Here is a 13,505-nt window from a genome sequence, read left to right on the forward strand (position 1 = left end):
TAAAATAAAAAAAAACAACTCTCTCTACTCACACAACATTTCTGAGTATGTATATGGTCCAAAACAGCATAACAGAGACTCAGAAATCATCGTTAAATGTATTTTTACTAATCTGTATTACAGATCCTGCAATGCAATCCACATCCAAAGTGTCAACTTCAATTTTGACCGAAATTCAAGAACTTTTTACTTAATGCTATATCTTCTTCTCAAACACCTGTAGTTTGACTATCATCCACTAAAACGAGAGGCGTTGTGTAAAGAGGTGAAAAAGCCAAAAATAAAACAAAGAATGACAGACTGATTTTTCAGGAGAAGGTTTGACAAAGTGATGAAGTTGATAAAAATTTTGACTTAACCAAAACAAACTGAATGACATCGCTTCAGAGCTCAGGGTAAGTATGAATCTAAGAATCTTATTTAATGTCACTGGTTTATAGTTACATCGCTAGAGGCTAAAAAGATATGAGGTTTTCTCAATTCAACAATTGAACTTATTTATGTACAGTTTCAGAGGAAGAAGATCTAATACCTGACGGGAACCTTTCTGTGTCTCGCAACGCTTTTGTGAGTTGGGAGGAAGTTAAGAAATGCTTGCTTAACTGGAATCCAAACTACTTAGTCACTTTACTTTATAATCACTGTATAGAGACAGTAGACTGCACTCTCAAAATGGTAAACAGACAGGTGAGCTTTTAGTCAAGAGTATAACTATTCTTGACAATAGTTATACTCCTCTTTTATTATGGTTAACTACATTCCTTAACCAGGAACGCAGGGCCGGCCCAAGGCACAAGCAAACTAAGCAGCCGCCTCCTCAGTGGAGCTGATTTTTTTTTTTTTAATCATAATTTCTATGTTATTATAATATCAAAAACACACAATTTCACTATGATGTTATTTGTTTTTACAATTTTGATAATGTATGTAGAAATTAATTATATTTCATTGATAAAAAGAAAAAATAATTAATTGCTCTTGGGGTCCCCTGGTGGCCGCGGTAGGTACTGCACGCTTCGCCGGTAATATGAGCTGCCGTGCAATGACCAGAGCATCCAAAAGTTCAAAGCTCCGGTCAGAAGTTAAGTTAGCAAAACAATGTCTCAAAAAAGGACTTTTCCTTCAGGGAGAGAGAAGAAAGAGGAAGAATAGAAAAAAAGCCAAGATAAAGGTTTGTTTAATGTGCCTTGGTAATGTAATGTTTATGAGAAAGATTAGTGGAGCTGCTAATAGACAATTTAGCTTGATAGCGACCTAGAACGGTCCAATTCAACAGCCAAACATTTATGCTAGCGTCTTTGGGTTTGTGTGAAACTGAGTTTTAACTGTAGATGAGTTGATTCCACTGCTTGGTTCTGTATATTTCTGAGGTATTTTTTATCTTCAAAACGCCGTGTTTGATAACGTTTAATAACATTAATTAAAACTTCTCAATGTTTGATATTGTCTAGCAAAATGTCTTTACGTCAGGCTACTTAGCTGCTACATCGATGAGCTACTCTATTCTGTAGTTGGGGATATATTGTTTGCTGCTGAGCACAATCATTTTGTGGCTTAAACAATCATTATTTTTCTAAGTTATGTGAAACTTCTGTTAAAATCATTTGAAGGCTCAGAATCAGTCCAGCACCCGTACCGGTCCACATTCTCAGGGGAGAAAGACTCGCCTGGTATAAATGACATTTTTAGCTATTGGAGCTATGCTGAAGAGAAATTTATTTAATCAGAGAATGTCATGAATATGTGTGTAGGGCTGCACCGATTGGAGTTTTCTGGCCGATCCCTTGTTACCGATCTTTAAAAAGCCTGACATGCTGATTTTGATTTTGGCTGATATTAATTTTTTTATCTGAAATGTCACTAAATATAGCAAGAAAGTCACTTTTGGCAACAGTGACGTGAACATTGTTAACTGTAAACGTGCAGACCTGACCTGTTGGGTCGGTCTGTCAGTCACACCTCTCACTGCAGAGCAGAAGAGGACAAAGACTGATCTTTAAACCTTTGCTGACGAAGATAAGATTAGGGGATAATCTTATCCCCTACATCAGTAGATGTTTACACGTGAACATCTACTGATGTTCACGTGTAAACATCAGTAGATCGTGATCCCCCAAAATTAAGGAAATCGGCGCCCAGAAATCAACTGGTTGATAAATCAGTTGGCCAATAAATGTATCCTATATTATATAACGTAAACAGCATTGCCAGAAATGCAATAAGTTTATAGCAGGTGTGTGAATGATCTATTGATCGGACTGCTGATTGCAGCCAGTCTACATTGTTAGCAGAACTAGAGGGCCCCAAAACCACATTTCGCTTAGGGCCCCATGGAGGCTTGGACCGGCCCTGCAGGAACGTCTTGCTTTCTGGAAATCAATCGTAAAACAACAGATACATTTTTTTTGTGTTTCTGTAAGAAAAATGCTGTCACATCTACATCATTTGTAACCGGTCTTTTAGCCTATAATCTGTTTGTTTTTATATTCATCACATTTGATGAATATGAAGCATTTGCTAGACTTTAAAATGTTTATGAACTTAAAATAAATGTGCCAGGACATTTAGTTAAAATGTTCACAGTTGTTTATAAAATGCTGCAGGCAATGCAACAGTACACTGAACGCTTGAATGAAGCTACAGTAAAAATGTTGATAAACAGCCTGCAGCAGGTTTGCATTACATGTACAGAATTGCATGACAAAGAGAACCAACACACCAGCACCTCCTACTGGTAAGGAAATTTCACTACAGTGCATCCATATTGCCCTCTTTGTAACATTCACCCAATGATCAGCATTATTCAGCATCATTTTGTTCCAGTGCAGGGGCTATTCTTAAACTTCTGAGGCCATCGCAGATTATATGTTCAGGCACATCAAGATAACAAAACTATTATCAGCTGAGTAGATTTGAAGATTACTAATAAAAATACATTTCCTGCTGTTACACCCAACACTAGACTCCTTGACAGGATTAGCTTTAACGTTGGCTACCATCTTGACCTTAAGCACCACAAAACAACTGGTGTAAACATATTTGCATTCGTCCAAAATATCTGGTACTGTTTTTACAGTTTGATAGTTTTTTTTTTACAAAAACAAACTTGTTGTTTGAATAAAAATACTTCAAACCTAATTCTTTTTGACAGAAGTATGGTTTATTTTAATGTGGTCAAAAAGCTGGTGAGAAAGTGTCTTTACAGATAATTAAAAGAGTTCTGAAACAACGTGGGGTGAAAGTCCATATTATCCAAAACTAATATAGAAAGCCAGAATACACTTTACAAATGCACTCAGCAGTAATGTCCTTAATTCTGGACACATATTTTGTGGCCTGATGACACAAAATGTGACGTTATACCAAAGATATTACTGGTGTAACTCATGAAATAGGTTACAAATTGATTATGCTGGACTACTGAAGCCACATCTTAAGACATAATTTAGGAAGTTAAAGTCTTGGATGAATTTGGTCTGTCAAATGCACAATGTTTAGGAATGTTCAGAAAGCCCTGACTACAGCAATTTATCCAAGCAGGGTCAGTAAATCCCATAAATACAATGCATAGTAAAATTCCTCCTACAAAACATTTAGTGATTAAGATCTATGGGTAAGACGAACGTTGTAACCATGAGTCTGTCAAAAAGTTGTTTTGTGGCATCGCTTTCATGTTTCTCTTTAAATATTGCCCCATACTGAGGGGAAATGCTGTATCTGATGTGACGCTGATAATAATAATAATAATAAGCACAAACACATTACTAAAAACAGAAAAAATATGATACTAAAATTCTCACTAAAAGTAATTTGGGAAACATTCAGCATGCTACACCAATGATGAGTGTAGTGCTGGTCTCCCTTGCCCCATAACATCTGAGCAACCTATAGAAGCAATTCATCGTACCGACTGGTGAAACTCTGAACAGCAGCTCTTTGACGCCCAGTTTTCCAGTCGCTAATGACATTATGCAACGGATGCTCATATGTTTTAATTCTGGCGTGTTTTTATTACGCTTTGATCTCGGGATTATTTGTTCTGTCGGTGTTAAAGCTTCTTGAGCGGATACAAAACGTAACAAAATCCTCGTTATGCAACATCCCTGCATGTTTGGATCTGCGAGAAGAGCTTGGGGTGCTGGTTCGAGGTTTTTGAGAAATGTTGTTTCAGGCTTTAGGAAAGATAATTGCTGTCTGTGATGAAGATGCTGGGTCTGTTTTTCAACATATCCAGTCTGATATACCCCCCCCCCCCCCCCCCCCACCCACCACCCTCCATTTGGTGGCAAGCTTATGTGTCTCCTATCTCAGCCTCACAAGCTCTCCGTGTGCCTAGCTGGTGCTGCTTTACCATATGCCAGCATATAAAGTATGATTCATTGCTTTTGGTTTCCTTTTGCATCTAAGAAAGGGTTTGTGTGTGTGTGTATGCATTTGTGTGTTTAGATGGGGGTGGGGAGTAGCATCCTGATTGGCTGAAGTATTTTCTCTGGCGACGAGCAAACGTGATCCCGCCTGCAGAGGCACTGCAGTGAGTGCTGCAGTGAGAAAAAGAGAGAGAGGCAGGCAGGAGGGGGCGGGCAGGCAGAATAAACTACATGAATAAGAACTGAGCCAGAAGCACAGAGGAGACAGAGCACTGTGTGTGTGTCTGTGTGTGTGTGCGTGCGCATGTATGCATGTGTGAGAACACTGCGCATGTGTGACTGAGCGGACTGTGCAGGAGAAAGAGCAGTAATGAACGCCAGCTGAGGGATGACAGCAGGGGAGAGGGAGAGAAGGAGAAGACAGAGGCTCACCTGAAGACGAGAAGAAGGCGGCAGTGAGAAGAAAGGAGGACATAGTGGGGTGACATTTGAGAGATAGATAAGCTCGAATGAGGTAAATGATGTGTGAGTAGAAGCAGACAGACTGGGATGGAGAAAAGGACACAGGAAGAGAGATTTCAGCTCCAACTCGAAGGAAAAAGACTGGAAGAGTGAAGGAGACCGAGACCAGAGAGCCGATGATGCTGAGCCTGATGAAGGCAGACTGATGTGTCCACCTTGCAACAGCTTCCTCCATCTTAACATTTCCTCCATGTTGTTGATGCTCTGAGAACAGAGACGGACAGGAGAGAGGAAGACAGCATCCTCACCCCGGCGACAAAGAAGGCAAAGCGGTTTGTCATCCAACACAAACAGCTCATTGAGGCAACAAACGACTGGACTATGACAACCACGTAAAGCGGACAGGTGAGAACGAAGCAAAGCTTTACATCTCTCTCAATGTGAAGATGCTTACAAACATGGGAAAGAAGGAGGTTTGTGTTCTGTTCTGGTTTATCATTGCCATGTTTTGCTCAGATGTTTCATCATGTCGATCTGGGTCGCAGGCGTTATGTTTACACGCTGATGTAAAAGTGAAGACAAACCAATCACGCCCACAGAGCCACAGCTTCTCGTCAGCAGAGATGAAAAACCTATCAGACGGAAACGATGACTTGAGGTAGCTCATGTGTGAGTTTGAATGTAGATAGTGTCTAGAGGTTTTCCTTTGGGCTTCTGTGACATTTGCCAGATGTCTGCCCAGGCAGATAGCAGGCTTGGGGCGGGGGGCGAGCAATGGTCTTTTCTGTATTTGTCAGCAGCCACAGATGCATCTCCATAATGGCCAAGCATCGGCGCTGCAGTGAGAGCGCCCTGTGCACTACGCTGCGATTGCATAACTGCTGCTTCATCCAAACTGCACCCCTCCCATTTGTGCAAAGCCGTGTGCGGCAGCAGCTGCTTCGTTGCATGAAGACCCGAGCAGTTTGCCTCTGCAAAGTCTCACAAATGCCGTCCACTTTAAAACCGTGCCGAGACATCCTTAATTATTTGCCCTCATCGATCAAGCTGCGGCCGTTATTGAAAAGCCTGGGCACTTTCCCTCATAAATCTTCAATGAGGTCTGTGTCAGGAAGAGGGATGCGTTGTTCATGCTTTTATTTTTTATTTTTTTAGCAGCATGTGCAGCTCTGCCATGTTGGCGTGGGAGCAACACTGGCGAGAACAAAGAGCAATTGGCTGTAATGAATTGCGAGGCAAAATGGCCGATGTCTGCTGCCATGAATGACAGCAGACTGTTTTTTTAATCAACACCTCGCCAAGATAAAAACAAACATTGGACGGCGTTATACAGTGCGAAAAATCTGCAAGAGGGTAAAGGGTTATACACCTTCAGCATAAAGTCAGCCTTGTTCATCACCGGAATTTAGTAATATCCAGTGACGGGAAAACATGAAGTAAATCATGGGATTTATCCTGCTAAGGTCATTACATGTTACATAACGCCAACACGCAGCATTATAGCTCGCATAGGGCAGAGAAGAGATTTGTTGACATTTTTATCTTCCCCAGAAAACCGTTTGAGAACGAATTCAAATCTCCTCATAGCTAACATACTTGGCATACTGCTGGCATCTTGCATCGGGGGCATGAATACCCACATCCTCCGCTCCATCCAGGATGACACTGTGATAAAAAAAAACAACAACAACAACAACACAGTTTTGTGTGGATGACTGATTGATAGGGAGACGACATACTCGTGCGCACTCCTATCGATGAGTCATTCAGATCATGGTGCCCTGACACAGGCTCCCATCCCCACAGGTGGACTCCTTCTTGTGTGAGAGAGCTGACCGGGGCAGAGATGTGAATGTGAATGAATGTGTGTGAAAGTCTCTCGGGAACATGTGTGGTGTTTTCTTTATCAAAAAGAATGCTGCTTGGTGTTTTTCCTCTGCTCCATCACATGCTGGGCGCATTTTAGAACACTCATTTTTTATCGTCTCCCATCAGTTTGCTATCAGATTGTTTGTCTCTGGAGGAATGTAAAAGGGTGGTGCTCTGTACATGATGGAGTTGTCTGAGGGTAAGAATGTTCTAGGATGGATGCATGTGCGTGCGTGCGTGTGTGTGTGTGTGTGTGTGTGTGTGTGTGTGTGTGTGTGCGCGCGCGTGGGTGTGTGTGTGTGAATGCAGCTCTGTGTGTCTTTAATTGTATAAGGAATCTGCAGCTGAGAGTGACTCCTCTGACATCTCTGTGGTCAGTTCCTCCTTCTTGTCGAGGTCAAATGCCTGAAGTGATTTCATTAGTAATAATTCCTCTTGCTGGAAGATGACCCACGACTGTGTGGACGCAGTAAAACACCGTGGAGAGCTTCAGCCGTTTACAGGATGGTTGGATGGAGATGAGCTTTTTATATAATCCTTCATCGACTAGGAGGAAGCAGCTCTGAGGCTGACCCATCAGCAAGCTGCCTCCATCAGTCATCAGTCATTTTCATACCAACGTAACCAAATTATTGGGGAATTTTAGCTGCCTCGTCTCTCAGACTCAATGGGTTTCCAAGCTGTCTGGTGACTTTTATTAACAAAATATCAGGCATAATCACAATCAGTTTATTTTAACAAGCTGTTTGTATTCAGCTACTTAACATATAGACATGCAGCATCCCATTTGATCCCATCTGACCTCAATAGTAATAATAATAACAATAATAATAACTGCAAAATACAAAAATCTGATATCCTTCCAGTCACTGATGGCTTCATACAACCAACAACATTCTTCAGTGTTGGCGTAGTTACGCAAGAAAACTCAAAGATAGCTAATTGCAGCATCAGTGAGGTCTTTTGAAATCAAATCAGGAGGCACAGAGATGTAAGAAGCTAATTAAGAGAAGGTATTCTTTTAAGACTTGGAGATATTCCTAATTAAGTACATTTGTTTTTCTACACAGCTCCTTTCACAAGTCAGAAACCACAAAGTGGTTCAAAATGAAAACAAATAAAAGATGAGAACTCAAAATAAAGAATAGCAATCAGAATACATATGACGTTATACAGCAAAAAACTAATCAAAAGTCAGGATAAATGAGTTTTCAAGTGCTTCTTAAAAGTTTCAACTGAATGAAGACGTGGCAAAGATGAAGACAAACCAATCCACAATCTACGGGCCACAACTCTAAAAGATTTATCACCTCTGGTCTTAAGATGTCTTTGAGGAATCAACAACAGTTCTTCAGACTTGAAGATCTCAGACTGTGAGAAGAGATTGCAGATTTATTCAGGGTGTAAGAAAAAGCTAAGCCTTCAGCAGGAAGGCTACATCGAATACAGAAAATTGGTATTATAAATTAGAATTTCGAGGTTTTAATTCCTGACGAGAAACATGCTAGATTTGGAAGTTTTTTTTAGTACTTCAGAGTTTAGTAGGGGAAAGGAGGGAAGACTGCCGTTTTAGTAATGCTATTGATTCTACTTGCTAATGTGAAATGGTGAAAGTTAAAATGTCAGTCGCATGGTCATGCTATCTTTGTTCTAAATTAATCATTTTATTGCTGTTCTTATATTTTCTAATACTATTTTTAAACAGAGAAGATCAAAACAGCTATAATCAGTCAGACATAATGAAAACAGGAGGTCAGAAACAGCCACAAAGTTTTGATTCCTGCAACCCAATTGAAAAAAAAAAGCCAATTCTTAATTTGGTTCAGATTTCTGGGTATTTTTCACTTTTACAAATTCTTTAATACTCATCAACAACATCAAAACATGTTTCAAATCCCTTTGCTTTTATGGGGTGCGGCTGTTTTAAACTGAATGGTTTCCTGAGAATCCTGAGTGAATATTAGATTATTAACTTTTGGGTTTTAAAAACAATGTGAGGGCCTTTAACTCTCACTTGTGTTTGTAAATCTGATCCTGAGTTTTTCTTGTCCGGTGGGCGGATCTGTTTTCTCCATCTTGAAGGTGGGAGTTGTGTGCCAAATTAACACCCACATGACAACATGTGTGTATTTCTTAGCACGTGATAACTGACCTCAAATTTAATCCAGCAGCTAGTCTTAGCGCAGATTTTATTAAAATAAAATGGAAATTCAGACACAAAGTGAAGGACTTAATCTAAACAGGATATGGCCACACATAAGATGTGTATAAGACCATATAAATCTATGAATTTAGTCAAAGCTTCAAATTTGAAAAGGTTTCTGCCTGAAATGGAATCAAACCTCATAAAGGAGTTTTCCTGTCTTTAATGTCAAAATATTTTAAGTGTTGTTAAATGCCAATAAAATTTTTCCTGAGTGATTCATGAATTGGCCAGTTTTTCATTGATCAACTCAAGTCAGTAAACAATCTGAAAAAAAAAGCTGATCAATGCGTCTCTTGTAGACATCACATGTTTTATTTATGATAAAAAAAAACACAACTTCGCTTGTACTGTATGACTTTACCTTCATCCTGTACACATACAAGATGGTAAAGCCACAGAAAAATCATGCTACATGCTTAGTTATTCTGCCTCATGAAATGTGCATGAAAGCTTCCTCTGTGTGCCCTGCACATGGTGTGCACCAGAGGATGAGAGGGAAACGGGCTATTTTGGGGGAAGTGTTGCAGCGCTGCACTGCTGCTTGGGTGCATTTTGTGAGCTAGAGTGATTGGTAAAATTCTGAGCAGAGCTTGCAAACTGCGGTTTATGGCCGAGTGAACAAATATGTCAACAGATTAATGAAGAAATGGGGGGCGGAGGGTGAGAAGCTGTCAAATGTGGCTTACTTCATCACAAAGCACTTCCGTGTGTTGAGAAAGGGGGGCGTCTTTCTCACTCAGTGTGACTTTTCAGCTAAGGTTGGGGGCAGGAAACCACAGAGAAGTGCGTAGCTAAACAAACCATAAATAGACGGCAGGACCTGCGCTGGTTTTCATCTCTTCTGTCTATTTTTTTCTCTCCGTCTCTCTTCGTCACTATGTAGGTTACAGTACCTCCTCTGCTCAGTGCGTTTCTCTTTTCTTCTTTTTTTTTCGTATAATGAATCATCACTGTCGACAGCCGAGCACAGAATGGCAATCGTGCCATTCGCTATCCGGCAGTTATTGTTTTGGTCAAGTCGAAAATGTTCATCTGAACGTTGGTTATTTTTTCACTTGCCCACTCAGAGTATGACACAAACCCTTCGCACAGATTGTGACCTCTTCCCACGCATGTCAGAAACACAACCGGAGCAGTTTGTATGAGATGGCTGGGTGTTGTCAACAAACAGGAAGAAATGCAAATGCAGAACCACAACTGTGTCACAATTACCTGCCCTTTCAACACAGTGTGGAAAAATACATCACCTGCATCTTCACAGACCTTACTTATTAGAATAATAAGAAAAAAGGTAAATGTTTGTGTTGGCAATCATGTTTTAGATCAGTAGAGAAAAGCAAGAACAATTAATGGACATTTGAATTACGCTTTGAAATACAAAATAATGAATAAACGTCAATCTCTTTCTTTGTGGTCAAAGAAATGAGAGGTGAAGAGAAACAAAAAAATGGCTTCTTATATTATATTTATATGCCCTGCAACTGTTTCTTCTCTACATATCAAAGCTGCTGTTCCATGAACTAATTCATCACAAACAGATGAAATGGAGCATATCGTAAACCCATATCTAACATTTTCTTTAGTCTAGCTCTCATGCTACATTTATACTGACAAACAACAACACTGCCGATTTTTCAAATGACTATAACATAATATAACAATCTACCAATTTGTTCTCAACCCCCCCAAAAAAGAAAACTTTTTTTTTTTTCTAGTTAATGACTCGTTCAATAAAATATATACAGTTTTTCATCATGGGTTTCTAAAGGATCAAAACATTAATAGACCAAAATGTTTTCAGGAGTAAGAAAATCTCTGAAATCCAATTTATTTAAAAGTTTAGTAAACCCATAAAAAACTAAAACTGAGAAATATTGTGTATGTATAGCTGATTTTGTTTTCTGGTTAATTTGTGGGGTTGTATGCTGAGGTAGCCAGGTATTCGTCAGTTCTTTAATGGAAATGTGACGAACTTTGTCTGTCTTGTGCAAGAAACGTCATTCAGGCAGAAACGTCATTCAGGCAGAAGCAGAATTACTGCTTTATAATTCACCCTAGAAAGTCAGATTAAATAGCAAAATTGTCTATTTTTTATTTTCACAAAGCTTGGTATGCCTTTCTTAAGAGAATCATTAGACATTTTATCGTTGGAAAATGTGTTTTGTTTTCACTCTACTTGTTTCCGTATTGTTGACAGAACAAGGAAATACACAAAGTAATTACTCTTTAAAGCCGCTTCAGATCAACCCTGTGCAGTTTGTGATTGTAATCTTCAGACTTGGCAGCAAATTAATGTTTTGTGCTTTGTCAGTAGAAAGGCATGCTCCCTGTGACGTGCCTCCCAGATTGAGCTACATGGTTATTATCTCTCATATTTGAAGAGGCAAAGCTGAGCAGAGGCCAAGATGGAACAGGAAATGGGACAAAAGCTTTTTCCCTAGTTAATTAAATGGTGCTGGACACCTACAGTATGAGGCGACAAGACAAAGATGTTCAGTCAAACAGGAAATTTGATGCATCTATAGTTGCTTGTAAAACCATATTCACATTTTGACATGTCATGTTTATCTCATGTGGATTTCATGAGCTAAACCAACACAAAGTAAAACATAATTTTAAAGTAGGAGGAAGATAAGAAAAAAAAAGATGTCCAGTGATGTCCGGCCCTGCCATGCATAGGCAGGGGTCTGATATAGTTCTTATTGAAAGATTCTGTACATTTTCAAACTAAACGTTCTAGTTTTGAGTCTTGTTTACAAATTATTCATCTTGAATATGCCTGAAAACTTTTCAGGTCTTATTATTAGTGTGGAGTATCTTTTGTGGAGTGTGGAACAGCGTCGTCTCAATGTTGTTTTGTGGCTTCTGGACTAACTTAGGCAACAATACGTCAGAATCTATAAATCTTGGAGTTATCAAGCCAAGAATATATTCACAAGCTTAATACGGATTATTAAAAATAAAATATTTTGATCTTTAGAGCATTTATTTTTATTTACTTTTTGCAAAAAAAATAATTGAAAGCACTCGTGTTTTATTGGCTGCGCAGGAGAAGATGAAATTGAATCTTAAGAGTTTTTTTAGGAACTGTATTGACCCTATTTTGGTTTCTAAATAGGGTACAATGTGGGTACAACGTCAAGAAGCAGGTGTGAGTTGTCAAATCAAAAATAAACCATATTAAATTACTATAAACCATTTCAAAATCATCACATTTTTAATAATTATGAAAATTTCATCTTCAAAAATTTAAATTTAATAAAAGAAGGAAAAGTTTGTAAAATCAAACACTTTTCTATAAATTTTTTGTGCTTTTTTGTGGTGTTAAAACTTGGAACATTTTATGATGGTTTCTGAAAGTTATTGATTGAACAACATTTTATTTACAGGAATCATAGGAAAGGGAGCCAAATGCCTACACATGCCACACTTTTTAAATTTGTTTTGTGTGATTAGTTAATTTATTATTTTCCTTCCTCTTTACAATTATGAACTGATTTATTGGTCATGCAAAATGCAGGGATTTTTGGGGTTGCAACATAACATCTTTCAAAAAGGTTTAAAGCACTTTATCAATATTGTTTTTTTTTTTTTTTAAAGCTAACACTTTTTCACTTTTCACTTTTCACAGATAAATGGACCAAAGGAATCTGTCACACTGAAAAAGGAAACAACACACCGTAGAGGCATCTGTAAAACTGTTATTTTCCCTTCTGCGTAGTTATGACGACTGTCTGAGAGTTTAAATACAAAGAAGTTCGTCAATCCCACCTCTGAAAAATTCAAAGAGCAATTCCAACACATCTCGGGAGTATTATACAACACCTCCACAAAAGACGCCCTTCCTACTGCTATCAAGAAACCAAGAAAAGGGGTCAAACAAGCTCTACTGATCAGACTGGACCAACAGCAGAGAGACAGACAGAAAGGCCTTCTTTCATTCTTTTTTTCGATCTTTCTTACACACTCAAGTCAACATCTGACGTAGCCAAAAACATAAAGCTCAATAGTTGTTTAAGTGAGGAAAAAATGTGTTTCCTTTTGCAAGTCACAGGATAAATTGCTAGGAAATACTTCTGGACCTTTATGAACTGCCTATAGTCAACCTACTGAGTGAATTTAAAAATTCTTATCCTGTGCTGTGTATGTATGTGTATTGACCATCTGGGTGCTGAAGTATTTACAATTCCTGTGTACTTTGTAGATATCAGCGAGAGCACAGGAACACCAACCTAAGTACTGTTAAAACACAAAAATCTGACTGCATATAGTCAATATTTATCAAGTTCTGTGAACTAGACTGTTAAATAATATACAATAATTATGGGTTTATTTATATTATAATAGGTTTGCTATTGCAGGGTTTGAGGTACATGTAGCTGTTGGCTGAGTTTTTCATTCATTGACACTCAGACTGACAGAAGCACCTTGAAGGGCAGATCTTTGAAGGGAACATGGAGGCATCCATCCGTCCCCACGTCCCATCTAATGGCTGACTTCAAAGGAGGATATTAATCTTCTTCCCCTTGTACAAGAGCAAGGAGTGTCCAGCGCTGATTAGAGCTACAGCCCATCTATCTCAGAACTCCAAAGCCTTGCGA

Source organism: Poecilia reticulata, chromosome 12 (assembly GCF_904066995.2).
Source record: "Poecilia reticulata chromosome 12, P_reticulata-male-v2, whole genome shotgun sequence".
NCBI classification, from domain to species: domain Eukaryota; kingdom Metazoa; phylum Chordata; class Actinopteri; order Cyprinodontiformes; family Poeciliidae; genus Poecilia; species Poecilia reticulata.